The sequence below is a fragment of the Ochotona princeps genome, chromosome 6, assembly GCF_030435755.1.
Source record: "Ochotona princeps isolate mOchPri1 chromosome 6, mOchPri1.hap1, whole genome shotgun sequence".
Taxonomy (NCBI): Eukaryota; Metazoa; Chordata; class Mammalia; order Lagomorpha; family Ochotonidae; genus Ochotona; species Ochotona princeps.
This window is the reverse complement of record NC_080837.1, coordinates 26,448,279-26,462,866: the sequence shown is the minus strand read 5'-3', so window position 1 is coordinate 26,462,866 and position 14,588 is coordinate 26,448,279. Positions and strand designations below refer to the sequence as shown.

Sequence of the window (14,588 nt, the reverse complement as noted above, 5' to 3'; positions counted from 1 at the left end):
AACTGTTTTTCAGTCCTGGCAACATCCCTTCTCCTTTCTAAAAAGCAAAGTTAAATAAGTAAGGCGGTAAGCCAGATGCTGCTTAAAACTGACAAATGATTCCAGGGCTTGAGCTTCTTTAAGCCTCTATTTTAAGCTGCAGGACTGTTTTATACGTTCCAAAGGAGGGCTTCAGGACTGAAGATGCTTTATTGATGGAAAGTAGGAGCTGTTACTTTTCCCCGCCCCCACCTCCTCTACTCAGCACAACTAAAAAAGAAAAAGAACACATTCTAGCCAGATTTTTACAATGTTAACATCAAGTGGGAAGAGATTATTCATAAGTGAGCAAAGAAACCTTCCTGTAATTGTAAGCTTTCCACCACTTCTCACTTTGAGTATGTGGTTTTAATTCAAATTGTTATTGAAACACCTTCAAGTGGATTTCCACAATTTAAGGGAAGGAGGTAGGGAGGGAAGGAGAGTGGGTTGTAGGGGGTAGGTGAAGAGAGGTAAAGAAAGAAAAACAGAGGGATAGAGATAGAGAGAAATATGAGAACCCACCTGGGTTGAGATGTCAGCCTGTCCTCTTTCTAAATACAGAGCCCAGTAAGATGTTTGTGGGTGGGTAATTGGGAATTCTGCTGTGTGCCATGTACTTTTCAGAAGACGAAGCATAGCCAACTCCAGCTGAAATAGCAATAATGAAATCATTTAAATAATGTGATAGTTATCCGTGTTGTTTCGCTGCCATGGCTATCAGGGTCTGCAGGGAGATTGTCTCCTGTGTCAGTCTCCAGTGATCAAGATTAGGCACGGGATGCTCTAGCTGCCAGACACTGCCTTGACAGGGATGCTGTGCCCCACACAGCCAGTTGCTAGTGCAGCCCTGGCGGCCACACCTGGCCATGGTCACAGCGCATCTCTTGTGAGCAGGGGCTGTGGCTCCTCCTGGCTGAGCTGCTCTGTGCAGCCACCTCGGCAGCAGAGGGAGCCGCACGGCTCTCGGTGGAGGAGGCTGGAGAAGCGCAGTGTTGGTGCTGCATTCAGAAAAGCAGCGCCGCAGCTGGGATGTGTGTGAAGTTCCCAGCACGCACCCTGCACCTCTGCTCTTCACCCTCAGTTGTTGATGAGCCCGGGCACTCTGCAACAAATGGCAAACGAGATCCCATTTTGCTTTCTTAGAGCAAAGAATGAGAAACGAGCTGCCCAAGAAATCTGGTAAGGAGGAGAGCGGAAAGACAGTTTCGTGCCATCGGCTAAGTTGTAGAGTCGCTTTGGAGGCTGCCTAGGAGCTCCAGAGAATTGACAAGAGCGGAGCAGACATCGATGCAGACCAAAGACATGCCTGATTGCACATGAGCCGGATGGCTGGGACGGACGCAGCCCCTGCTTCTGCTCTAACTATCCGTGGCTGAATAAAGAAAACGAGACTAGAAACACGAATGCAAGTGGGATTCCTGAAAGGGAAACCCATACAGACCAAAACGAGGGGAGGGACCGTCCAGCCAGTGTGTGCGTCTTTCTTTTTTTTCTTTTTTTCTTTTAAAGGAGAATCCCTCAGGTACGTTCTCTTCCCTCTGTATGTGCTGCTCCATTTACATATGTTTTGTGTCAGTCTTGTTGAGTGTTTTTGTTGGCACTTTGAGTCACAACCCGGGGATTGTCTTGGTGTAGTAAATGCTCCTATAAAAGCTGAGTTCTCCTGTGCTTATGAAAGGATTCTGTTGAAGGCTACAGACTTTTCAGTCCTTTATTTTAAATGCAGAATAAAGAATGCGTGGTTTCTTGTCAACTTTCAGGGGAATGTATACTTAAGGACAAATGGGATTGGGACAAAAACGCTGGGATATTACTTAATCCCTTCTAGGGTAGAAGATTAAAGAGCAGAAAAGTTGAGGGCTTTTAGGAAAGGGTTAAAAGCCAATCTATCACATACCAGTATTGCCTCACTGTAGTGTTTTTCAAGCTTAGCATTCAGCCTGGAGCAAATTGAGCCTTGCTAACCTCTGTGCCTCTGAAGCTCTTGATCAGTCCTCCAACATAAAAAGCCTGCAGATGGACTTTCACCAGATAAATTGCTTAAATTCTGTTCTTGCTTCTATCTTACAACTGTTCTCTGCAGAACTGATGCTGAAGGGTGCAGTTTAAGAAAAAAAAATCCTTTGATCCAACAGCAGGAGTAAACCCTAACTTCTGCAATTACATCATCCACATACTTGTGTAAGAAAAAGATACGGCAACAATTTTAGTGTTGGCTGCCTTCAATTTTTATGATGAGATGACAAAGCTTTATGTTAATTTTCGTTATCAGGTTTATCAGAAAAGAATGGAACAGTTAGGTGGAAAAACATAAGGGTGAGTTTAAAAAAAAAAACAGCACAGCACTTGCATTTATTTAGGAAAACTAAAAAAGTGTCATTTTTGAAATTAAATAAATTCAGTGCTCTAGCAATTAATCTAGCCATCTTTCAGCCATCAATATTTTATTTTCCTAAATGTGGGAAAATTGGCAATAAATTAAATGCATATGTATTTAAACTGATTGTTTCCGGAAGAGAAAAATAAGGCAATGAAAAAGTTTACCACACTTCGGTATCTAAACATTTTATTGAGTGTTTAGAATTTTCTCAATGCAAGTGTTTAGTACAAAAGCTTGAGACCCTGGATTCTATTTTGTCCTAGTTCTTTTTGGTCGTACTTTCCAATCATATAAAGCTCCACATGGAATAAGAGTCAATGGGACTTAAATGAATGTTTGTGCATGCTATAAGGTGAATCATCACCCTGTTCTGATAAAAGAAAGCTTTCATTTTTGCCAAATTTAAGTATCTGAATAACTGAGTAGGATCGTTCAACAAAATGCGTACAACTGTTGTTGCAAAATTTCACACATTGTTATAGTAACAACATCAAAATATAGAAAGTAACTATAGGCAATTCTTGAGATTACAGGAGTGATTTAGAATTTTGCCAAGTGGAAAGCTCATGTTAATTATAAGGGAGTAAAAAACATTGGTATTTCTTCTGTGCTGACATATGGGAAAGGTTATAATATCTGCAAACAAAACACAGCAATAATGATAAGATGGTTTACAGAATCATTTGTTAAATTGATAAGTAAATTTATACAAAATAATCAAAGAATGAAACTGTCATTTATAAAGTCTTTCAAACTACAAAGACATTTTTTGAGAAAATAATTTTAGTATAATTGTGAACATGGATTGGATAGTGGATAACTAGATACAGGTTTATTTTTAAGCATTCAGTTATTTGTTACTATAATTCCATTAAAGGGATTTGGAAACTTTCTCCAGAAAGCATCATCACCAAGTGATTGGTTAAATCCATGCCCAGATGAACTATTATGTAGATTTGTTAGAAAAAATCACTTTCCATATAGTTATCATTAACTAAGTAAGCTTCTTTCCTTCCAAAGCTATACAATATCTTTTCTGACTGTAAATGTTAAACAATGAGAGCTATGTACACAGAACTAATAGCCTAAGATCCTCTGAATTGTAGTAAAACAGGTGACAACTACAATGATGTAACTCTTAGATATCATGTGAAGTGTTGGGAATAGAGAAGAGAGTCTGTGGAGAGTGGATGGACTTCAAAGTTTTTGCTGACTTAGAGCAAAACTATGTTTTTGAATAACTACGTGTTTGGTATGACGATGAATACTCTTTTCCTAATTCTCCATGTATTTGATGAGCTTCTGAGCTGATGCATTGCACAAAGTCGGCTGTGAGTTCTCTAGGCCCTGCGCCACCTGTGTGTTGCCTTCTATCTAACTAGATTATAGTGTTTACCCACCATCCAACATTTTGAATACTATCACCCAAGCCATAATTGCCAATTCAAGGAATTCAATTTGTATCTTTGTTGTTACTTTTAAAAATTCCTTCTGGATCTTGTCTGCTGTTGCTTCTCTAGGTCCCAATTTCTTTTATCCTTCTTCAGAGTGAAAAACTCAGGATTTCTTGATAGCCCTCTCAGCAAGTGGATCTGAGTGGGCAACAGACTGAACACCCATTTCTGTAATCTCTGCAGAGAGGATGGGTGCTGTAGCTTGTTAACTGCACGTGTGCTCGTACACCAGAATTCGGAAGACGGGAGTAGGCATTCTGTTCTCTAGATCAGAAGCACTCTGGAGAAAAAGTAGCCCTAAAACCACACTGAAGTATCTTTTCTTCTCAAGTAAAAGTTGTTGGGATCCAAAAAGCATAAGTGTTCCCAATCTCTTGAATGTTCTAGCTCTGTTGTACATGTTAGCCTCATCTACAAACAGTGTAATTGTGGTATGGAATAAAGTTCTGTATGACTGTGTGGAAAGTTAAGAAAGGATTTCATAGACCAGATCCCTCATGCCAGATTGTACTCAGGGCCTTTTAAATATCTTTAAAAAAGTAATTATGCAAAGCATGATTTTCTTTCAGTTATTTTCTAGTCTCCCTTAGCCTTGTGCAATATGGGTATTCATCCTTTTAGAATTGAGGACATTTGTCAACTTGTTTTCCTTTAGACAAATAGGCATAAGCATAGGCATAATTGTATTCCGTGTAACTTGATAGTCAGCTCTCAATATCCTTATGAACTTATTATGTAACTCTAGGTACACAGACACTCCAGTCCTTTATATAAAATTGTGTAGTATTTGCATATATCCTATGCACATCCATTTCTATACTTGAAATTGTTTCTGGATTACTTATAACACCTTATAAAATGGAAATGCTATATAAACACTTGTCACACTGTATTACTTACTGACACACAAAGCCTAAAATAAACCATGCATTGTAATAAAAATGCAACTTTGTTTTCTGAATATTTTCCAAGAAACATTGATGGATTCCATGGAGTGAAACCCACAAACACAAAAGGTAGGATCTATTTTGTATAAGGTCTTGTGTTTATAAATCAGCATGCATTACTGCAGCTTTGGTAGATGTTGACATATTGCTGTTTCTCTAACAAAATGTAAGTGACATCAGAATACTTCAGTGGTCATTTTTTTAAAGATTTATTTATTATTTTTTATTACAAAGTCAGATATACAGAGAGGAGAGACAGAGAGGAAGATCTTCTGTCCGATGATTCACTCCCCAAGTGAGCGCAACGGCCGGTCATTTTTTTAGTCATTCATATAACAGTGCTTTCAAAAAAAAGCATATGTACAAGCTCTGTTTGTTCATCACATCAGAATAGGTTGAATATTTCTCTCCAGCTGTCTGTGTAGAGGGAGTAATGCAACAATATGCTAATGAGTGAGTGGAGTGGTGGGTTGGAGATAAGTTGCAGGAGGAGCAAGCTTAGAAGGGAAGCTGAGGGAACCCTCTGAAGAATTTATGCCAACTTTTAATTTCAAAAGACTTAGATGGGCAGAAGGCAAAAATATATAGATTGTTTCATATATTTGGATGTTAAAATTTAACTCAGTGTTTCCTACAAGTGATCTGTAAGACTAGAGACTTGTGCTTCAGTGACTAACCACGGTACTGCTGGCAAATAGTCCAAGAACAGGGTTTTTGAAATAACAGAGATTAACAGTTGCTGGTAAGTAAGTAGAGAAAATTGTAGTAAATGCATCTCTTAATTGCTGTCATATCCTGTGTTAGGACCATTCCTTGATCTTCTCCCTCGCATTTTTTGCATAAGTGACTTCAATTACTTTAGTGGCCTCAACTACTTCTTTGAGGTGATTTCCACTGCCTCACCAAGCAAGAGATTTGATTTCCAACAGTTTCCCCCAAAGCATCTGGGTGATGTCCCCATTCTTTCAGGTTCAAATCTGAAGTCATCATGTTTTCTACCTTCCTCCTCATGGTCTTACTCAATGATGCATCAGCTGATATATTTTTCCTTTTGTGCATTAATTCCAGCTGTACTTACTCTCCTTCTATTCCATCTCCTTAAAATGATAAGATTGAAATTAGACTCAAATCTACCCGCTATCTCTCTCTCCTCTGAGCATCAGGCATGCAAACTGCTGTCAGAATCACTGTCCTACAAATGCTTACATTGTGACATGCCTTTCATTCCCTGCGCAAAGCATCTCAGGGACAAGATATTCTGTGTGAAATAAAACCTAAAATGCCTAGTGTGGCAAAGTGCTTTTTACAACTAGATTACCAATTACCTTTCCAAATGTATCTTTTTCTAGTTCCTATTCAGTATCTGCCCTACTTTGATTACCTGCAGTTTCCAAATAGTAATGTTTTATACAATTCCATAGGACTAAGTTGTATGCGCAGTCTTTAATTATCAAATTGTGTACTTTCTAATGAAAATTCTCTATTGCTGTTGATCTATAGTTTAAGATGTTATTCTATCATTTTAGCTTTTAATAAAGTCCTAGCTAGAGTACCAACCACCTTATGAGCATGGTTGTGCAGGCTTTGACAATTTACTTAGAATCTTTGCCTTTCAATTATTAACCAGAAAATAATGATGTTATAATAAAAATTATTGCTTCAGAGTTTTCATGAGGATTAAAATAAAATCAGAGTAATTAATCAAGGAATACTTGTAGCAATTATTTGTAGTTATGTTATTCTTCATAATCTCTGTATAGCTGGATGCACAGTCTATATGCTTTTGCTTTTATGTTTGATTAACATTCTGTAATATCAGTTATTAGAGGAAAATTGGTAAAGGAAGGAGAGTATATGGTATACAAAATAGGAAATAGCAATAAAAAAAGATAAAAATCAGAAAGGCAACTCAAACATTTACTGTGTCCTGATGGTAATGACCTCAGCAACTATTTTTAGGACATGTTGGAACTGCTTTGGGCAGCCAATTTTTGGTAAAACTAAGTGCCTTGAGATTTCAATAGAAGCTGTGTGCTTTCCGTAGTCTTATGACAGCAAATCTAAGTGACATTCTACAGTACAGTGGGATTCTATTGGGAACAAGAAGTATTAGATTCTAATCAGCAAGCTTGAATTTTTCTTTAGAACTTTTGAGGGGGCATTCTATAGTCCACGTAAGGCTCTAATGAGTGTCCTTGCAGCTCACAAGCACAGCCACCTAGAGGTGCAAGATTTATAACCACAAATAAATGGAGATGAAAACAAAATATTTAAAAAAACTGACACCCAAGCATCTGAGAGGTCTTCAGATTCCTGCCATCTCCCACAAACTTTAATGGCTATCACATGCACCTTAATGAATTTTTCTTAGAATTGACTCCAATTATTCTATGCTTCAGGTTCTACACTGAAGACCTTATTTGCTGATTGTTTTCTTGGAATACAAATTGTCTTTCTATGAAAAACAATGTTTCCTAGAATGAAGATTTGAGAAGTCCAGAAAATGTGACACATATTCCAAATTAAATTACAAATTTGGTCAGATTTCTAAAATGCTAGATTCAGTTAAAAAAATTACAATGCATCAAGTAAGTAGTTGTCAAAGTAATTTGTTTTTGAATGTCCTTTTTTACATTAATTTTTGCTTAATCAGCATATTGTTTTGCTTTTCATTGTGAATTAGTTATCAAGAATTCTTAGAGTACAAATGGTGGTTTGTCATTCTGCTTAATGTCAGAAGAATATGGACCAAAAAGCAAAGTCTGTTAAGATTTTAATTAAATCTGTTACTGTATGTGGTAAAAAAAAATAATGTAAAACCAACCAATTTGAATCTAATGGATATTCTTATAGATCAAGAATTAAAACGTTAGTGAAAAATTAGCTGATTTGTAGTAGTTTTAGAAAAAGGAGAAGTATGATATATAGTAATAGGTAAAGATACTACTTACAGATTAAGATTTGTCATCTTTTGTTTGTAGTATTTTACAGTATTAAAATATATTCATGATGACCCATTGGAGATATTCAAAAGTTCTCTTTAGATATTTCTCAGTATTTTATAAAATACTGTAGCATAACTGCTCTGTGGTTTACTACTGACTATTTAAAATTGCTAAGGAGATATTTTAGTTCAATAGGCATCTCCTGGTTGATCACATAATACAATGTTAATGGTGAGGAAGTTGTCTGGATAAGTTTACTTAGCTTAGAGCTAGTAGACATGAACCTTTGGAAAGTAAGTTAAGTCTGTCATAGGATCACAGTTCTGGATTACCATATTATATTGTAAGAAAGACAATCTCAAAGAGGAACAGAAGACTGATTGCAGTTATATAAAATCTATCATTTTTCCAGAAGAGCAATTCAAAGCCAGAATGCTGTTGAAGGGAAACTAGAACATCCTTTCTGTGCATGAAAGACAGTACATTTTCATATGCTTGAGGACTAGCACATTTGTCTTAATTACACTTTGCTTAAGTTACACTAAAATTAGCCTGTAGGTCCTGAGGACTCAGTGGTTAGCTGTGGATGGTAGAACAAGAGTTTCATAGACGACAGGAGAAAACCAATCTGGAATTTGAAAGATGACCACAAAATCCACTTTGTTGAAATCGCTGCGCAATGAGGAGACTGATTGCATTTTCTGTTCTTGCTTTGGGCTTCTGGCTGTCTGAGGGACATCTCCATGTCTGTCTGGTGGGGGAGGTAGAGCTCCTGTCTCTGTGGCTGCTGTTTTTGTCATCATCAGACTATTTATAAAACATTTGGCATCTCAGGGGTTTCTTCTAGGTTACTTAAATAGGTGTGAGCAGCTCTATGCAGGAGAAATCAAGTCAGTTAAATTTCAGACAAGATGTGTCTGTGTGCATTTACTGTGTGGTTACCTGTGCAGAGGCCTCAAGGCTTAGTTTTCTCCACCCCCTCTTCCTTGTCACCAGACTGATCTGAATCTCCAGTGCCTTCCCTTGCCTTCTCTCCTACTTTTCCCTAGATGGTGAGTTCCCTGAGGGTAAATCTTGTGCTATTGTTCCCACTAAAAGACTTAATAGTAGTGAGAGGAAAAACCTGGTGAACTAAAATGATGCTCTAGGAATAAAACATTCAAGTTTCCTGTGTTTGACATTATCACTAACCAAATTAGTGTTTGGAAGAGTTTTGTTGATGTTTTAAAGAGAAGGGGTTGCATGTGTTGTGATTACTGGTCAGAGCAAATATTGCAAAGGGAATGCTTGTGAGTCAAAAGAAAGTAACAAAGTTGTGAACAGAGTGCAGGATTTGGGAACATCTTGGATGGGAGCAGAGATATGGTGAGGAATGGCGTTGTTGGTACCTCTGACTAGGCAGTGAGAAGCCAGTTTTGTATGTAATGCAATTATCTGACCAAATCACTTCCCTGTTCCTTCTGGTGTTACAGGGAACAGGGTCTATTGTTTTATTTACCATTACGACCCTCTAACTTAACACAGATCACAGCACACAGCCAGTGGCCAATAAACATTTGTTGGGTAAATGAGAAGTTTTGATATTTCCACACTAGCAGTATGTTTAAAAGATTTTTAATTCAAGTTCAGCTTTTGAGCTGGTTAGATTCCTGTTGAATCTATTGCTTACTTCTTAAGCAGTAGTGACCTACTGAACTCTGTGTCAACAGCTGTATAGGTACTGGGTTCACCAAGTGATGTTTTGTACATAACAGGTTTATAGCCTTACTGAGGAAAGGTAGACATGTATGTCAGGCATGGTGACAAAACATCGTGGAATTTGAGCTGTTTGTGTAATATCTGAACATTGTTTAATATTTTGGAGTTCTTTAAATATCTCTGTCCCAATTGTGATCAGTTATTTCTCACCTGAGGCTCAATCTGAGTTTATCAGTGAAGGCCAAGTTATGTAACTTCAGTTAAAGTCTTAGAAAACTGTCAACAAAGTCTGATTATCAAGCAATGCTTAATTTGTTAGGAAAATTAAATCTAGGTAATATATCTTGGTTTCTGCATGAAACAACAGCTTAGTAAGAAATTAAAGAATAAAAATAGACAAAAAAAAATCATTTGTCCAAGTAGTCTCTAAAGGCACTGCAACGGCACAATAGTCTTAAATGAAAACCATAATTCCTCATGTTTCACCTTTTTTCCCATTAGCTGTATAGATTTCTTCTTTGGCAAACGTGGAATATTGCTGTTTTGTTTGCTTTTCCATATAAAACTTATTTTTTTGTTATGGATGTTACTGCTTACAACACAGGAAAATACACACTATGGGGGGATTATTTCTGATTTTGTGTTCAGTTTTTTTTTTTAATAAATTCTGTGTGCTTGTAAAATACTTCATATTAAAATTAATGTCATTCTCTAGGACCCTGGCCTTTTCTTTTTGGGAAATTGTTGTAGGTGTGTTTATAAGGCAGTTTTTACCTAGTACCCGTTTTTTCTAACTAGGAACCTGCTTATCCTGAACCTTCCTTTCTGTTCCATCCGTGGTTTTGAAAAAGGAACTATCCTAGGTGCTAATAGATAACATTGCAATTATTTTGTGTCTTAGAGTTTTAGCAAAGATCTCTGATACTGCAAAGTAAGAAATGAGCTGAGGATTTTTAACATGACTTTTTATTCATATTTCTTTTTGTGGTCCTGGCCATTGTTTCTAAGTGGGATAATGAGGTAGGGATTACTTATTTGAGAAATAACTCAGAAGTGGACAACAGGAGAGTTCATCTCAAATGAAAGTGACCCATGTTAACTATGATTGTTTCTGTTGAATCTCAGCTAAGTTTGCCTTTTCACATTATCACATACATTTTTAGAAGGATCTTTTTATGTATTTTGTGTCTCATTCTTTTACCTACCTGAGATTTTCTAAATTATTCCCAACACACAGATAATTAATTGCATTCACCAGTGAATTCATCTATGAAAAGGAGACCATGAATAAAAAATTCAAGAGATCAAGAGAGCCCAATAAATGTTTAAGAAAATTAAATGCAGGGCAAAAGTAAAGCCTCTTTCTTTGCCCTCTGCTGCCTGGGAATCTAGTGACACTGCTAGCTCCACTTGTTCTCTTCATTCTTTTGTACAAAGAACATGTATGTTTTATAATACTGGAACTTTGTCATTTTCAAAGCTGATGGATGCATGCCTTTTTCCTATCTTATACCACCTTTCAAATTAAAATTTTTCTTTGTATTTTCTATTTTACCATTTAAATGGATTCAAGGTTTTCTGCTTTAAAGTTTGAGCTTCTAGAGAATGAAAAATTGCTTAAAAGGGAAAAGAGACAAAGTATGTTAGCAGTAGAGAAACTGTTTTCTTAAGAATTCAGAGATGTAACACTCTCATGGTTGGAAAAAAATACATACTCATCCTTTTGTCATGCTACTGATCCTTTGTTACAAATCTGCTGTAAAACTAAGCATGTTGGGATACAACAGTCATTAACCTTAAGCAGGCATTAAATTCTCTCTTGAAAGTGGTAGTAAATCATTTGTGTTTGTCACAGCTTTTTCCTAATTCCCCAAAACATTCTTCTAGGGTTTTGCTTCCTTGTTTTTGGTAAAATCTAGGAGGATATAATGTGGACTGAGTTGGAGTATCAGAAAAATATAGGTACAATTAGAATTTTAATGTTAATGTTTTGTAGAAGGAAAACATGCTTTAGTAAGAGAAAAGTATCATTAAATAGAGCAGGAAAGATAAAAAGAGACACTGGTTTTGCCAACAGGTTTATTTATTTCACAAACGTGATATTTTCAGGGCTAGGCAGTTGTTAGATCACTAGACATATGGTGTAATCTCATCTGGGAGATGGAATATATCTCTTCATGAAGAATGATTTCTTCCGTTCTGTACAATATATCAACACAGAGCCTTTACAGCACAACATTTCAAATGTTCATAATTGGTGTATTCAATATCATATATGCATGCAGCTTTATTAGGTCATGTTTTCCTGACCTATGTTTTTTAGGTAGTTGCACATACAGTGATGTAAACCGTATGGGGGAGGCCTCTGAAACAGATGTAAGTGATGGGGGTAGAGAGTAATGATGCACTGTGGCCTTAAGATAGTTGACAACTTAAGGGGCTCTGGTTTAATTTCCAGATTTAAGTTCAGGATTCTTCTGTAGCTTGACAGAAGACCAGCCAGAGTCATATATGAACCATACTGATTGGCATAAACTTTCCATATTAGGCAAGTTGGTTTGAACTAAGTGCAGGGTAGATAACAGAATGTGATGCCTGAATTATCCTCTGGCAATGACTCTCAACTGAGTTGGTAATACCAGTTTCTAGAGTGGCACAAGCTAGGAGGGAATCCAAGGATTCAAAAGTCTTGAGTGAATTAACCCAAATATCCTGTCTCATGGCTCATGGTCCTACTTTTTTTTTTCCAGTTAAGACCAAGACATTGGCATAGCCAATCTGCATAAGTTGAAAATGAAAACTTCTCTGGAGATCTGCCACTCATATAATTAATTGCTGAGTCTGGTGCTCCATTTTTTTTTCTTGGATGTGCTGCAATAAGTGAGAAAGTGTTTATATGGTGACAAGGAGGTCTGCTATCTTTATACATAGACTTAAGTTGGTTATTAATCACACATAGGCTTTTTTATTAATTATTTTGCATTATGTGACAGTTTCATAGGCTCTGGGGTTCCCCCCCACCCCTCCCCATGCTCCTCCCCCACGGTGGACCCCCCACCCCGTTGCAGCATTACAGTTCAAATTCAATCAAGATTCTTCCCTTGCAAACAGATGCTAAGCACATAGTCCAGCTGCTCATTGTCCAGATGGAATGTACAACTTCTTGGGGAGACTATTTAGCTGCGATCAATCCCTAGTGGTTTTAATATTTCTCCAGTTATAAATCACTGCCAGTCTCGCCACTCCCAGTTCGATGAGGTCGTTGTAGAGTTCACTGGTCGACACTGTCCATCATAGAGTCTTCATTCGCCCGGTTTTCGCTGCCAACATATATCCGAGATGGTTGATTGACCCGCCCTGTCCTCTGTCCTTTCTTGGCTAGGGTTCTGAGTCCAGCTGGTGATCGCCACAATCAGCTTGTAGGTGCAATTCCTGGAGTGGTTTGTTTTCGGACTGGAGTTGCTCTGGAACCAGTGGGTGTTGCAGACTAGGTTGGTTCTGCCCAGCACGTACTCGGCACTTGCGTCAGCCAGTGGGGGCTGCGGCCTAGTTGGGGAGACCCACAATAACCCCCACCAGGCCCTCCCCCTATCCTGGTCTGCCCGTGTGTATAGCAGACTAGTCCAGTCCATCCCACATCCCATTTAGCTCTTGTATTTGTCCCTGGGTTTTAAAGGTTAGTTCTGACTAACCAGATCGGCCATCCAGTCCCCACAGATGTCGTTGAGTTCCTCTCTGTCTAGCCACCCCTGCCCCCCTCCAAGTCATCATGTCCTCCCGCGGGAGCAGTGACCAAGGAGGGGGAACTCATTGTTTCCCTCCTGGGTCGTTCACTGTCCCAGTTTATGCACTTTTCGGGTGGTTCCACGATTTGACTTGACAGAATTAGTCCCCAGAGCCAGCTTCTGCCAGCTGGTGTAGAGGCTAAGTCCTTACACCCCTCATCCATTCTAATTTATGCTTGCCCCAGTAGGGGATAATTTGTTCTGTCTGGCTTTTCCCTGGTCTAGTTCCCATGCGGCACACAGGTGTTGTAGCCCTGCTTAGTGTGGTCTGTCCCCAAACCAGCCCACGCTCTCCAGTGGGAGCAGCTGTCCGGTGAGGGGACCAGCCCCTAAATTCCCACACACATAGGCTTTTGATGGCTGACTCCTCTGCTCCAAGAAGCCCAAGCAATAGTTACTTGTTCTGTAGTGCTGGTCACCTATTTCCTAACCCACTGAAATGACCAGATTACTGTATTCACTGATGTGTTTCTTTCTATTTAACATCCCAGCCCAATTCATATCCAGTAAAGCTGTTAACAATTGCATTGCTGCTAAAACACCATGAGGTTTATGTATGTAAACAGGATTGGTTACTGTGTGCTCATGGCCTTTCATCAGAGGACACACCTAAAATATCTGCTTTAGAGTATTTCTCAGTGTTTCCTCAGTGACAACTTTATTAAGTTCTCTGGGGAACTAAGCAGAGATATGTATAGATAGTTTCTTTTCAGCTGGGTGGAAGGAGAGGCTGAACTACAGTGAGTTTTTTTTTTAAATATTTATTTATTTTATTACAAAGTCAGATATACAGAGAGGAGGAGAGACAGAGAGGAAGATCTTCTGTCCGATGATTCACTCCCCAAGTGAGCTGCAATGGCCGGTGCTGAGCCGATCCGAAGCCAGGAACCAGGATCCTCTTCCGGGTCTCCCACGCGGCTGCAGGGTCCCAAGGCTTTGGGCCGTCCTCTCCTGCTTTCCCAGGCCACAAGCATGGAGCTGGATGGGAAGTGGAGCTGCCGGGATTAGAACCGGCGCCCATATGGGATCCCGGGGCTTTCAAGGCGAGGACTTTAGCCACTAGGCCACGCCACCGGGCCTACAGTGAGTTTTTAAGAAAGTTCTTAACCAATCCTACAGGAATCCATGATGCTGGGAAGGTCCCTGTATATTAGCTAGAGGGACAGAGGTTTGAACCTGCACAACCATTGGTCTTAGGATATAGATTACTCCAGGGTCAGGAAAAATGACTGCTTGACCATGAACCATTCTTAGAGAATGACTCAGGTGTTTGCTCTGACAACCAGCATAACCCTCTTGGAAGCCAGATAAATGGGTGATTTTATTTCTGAAGGGGATAGCTGCCTAGTTCACATATC

At 38.8% G+C, this 14,588-nt stretch overlaps 1 protein-coding gene across 1 annotated transcript in view; it reads left to right on the top strand.

Moving 5' to 3' along the window:
• Positions 1–1,027: 1,027 nt before the first annotated feature.
• Positions 1,028–14,588, top strand: part of UNC13C (unc-13 homolog C) — a 577,988-nt gene continuing 564,427 nt past the window's right edge. Inside the window, exon 1 of the mRNA XM_004578069.4 lies at positions 1,028–1,543. The gene's annotated coding sequence lies outside the window, so the exon portion shown is untranslated. The remainder of the gene's footprint in view (positions 1,544–14,588) is intronic.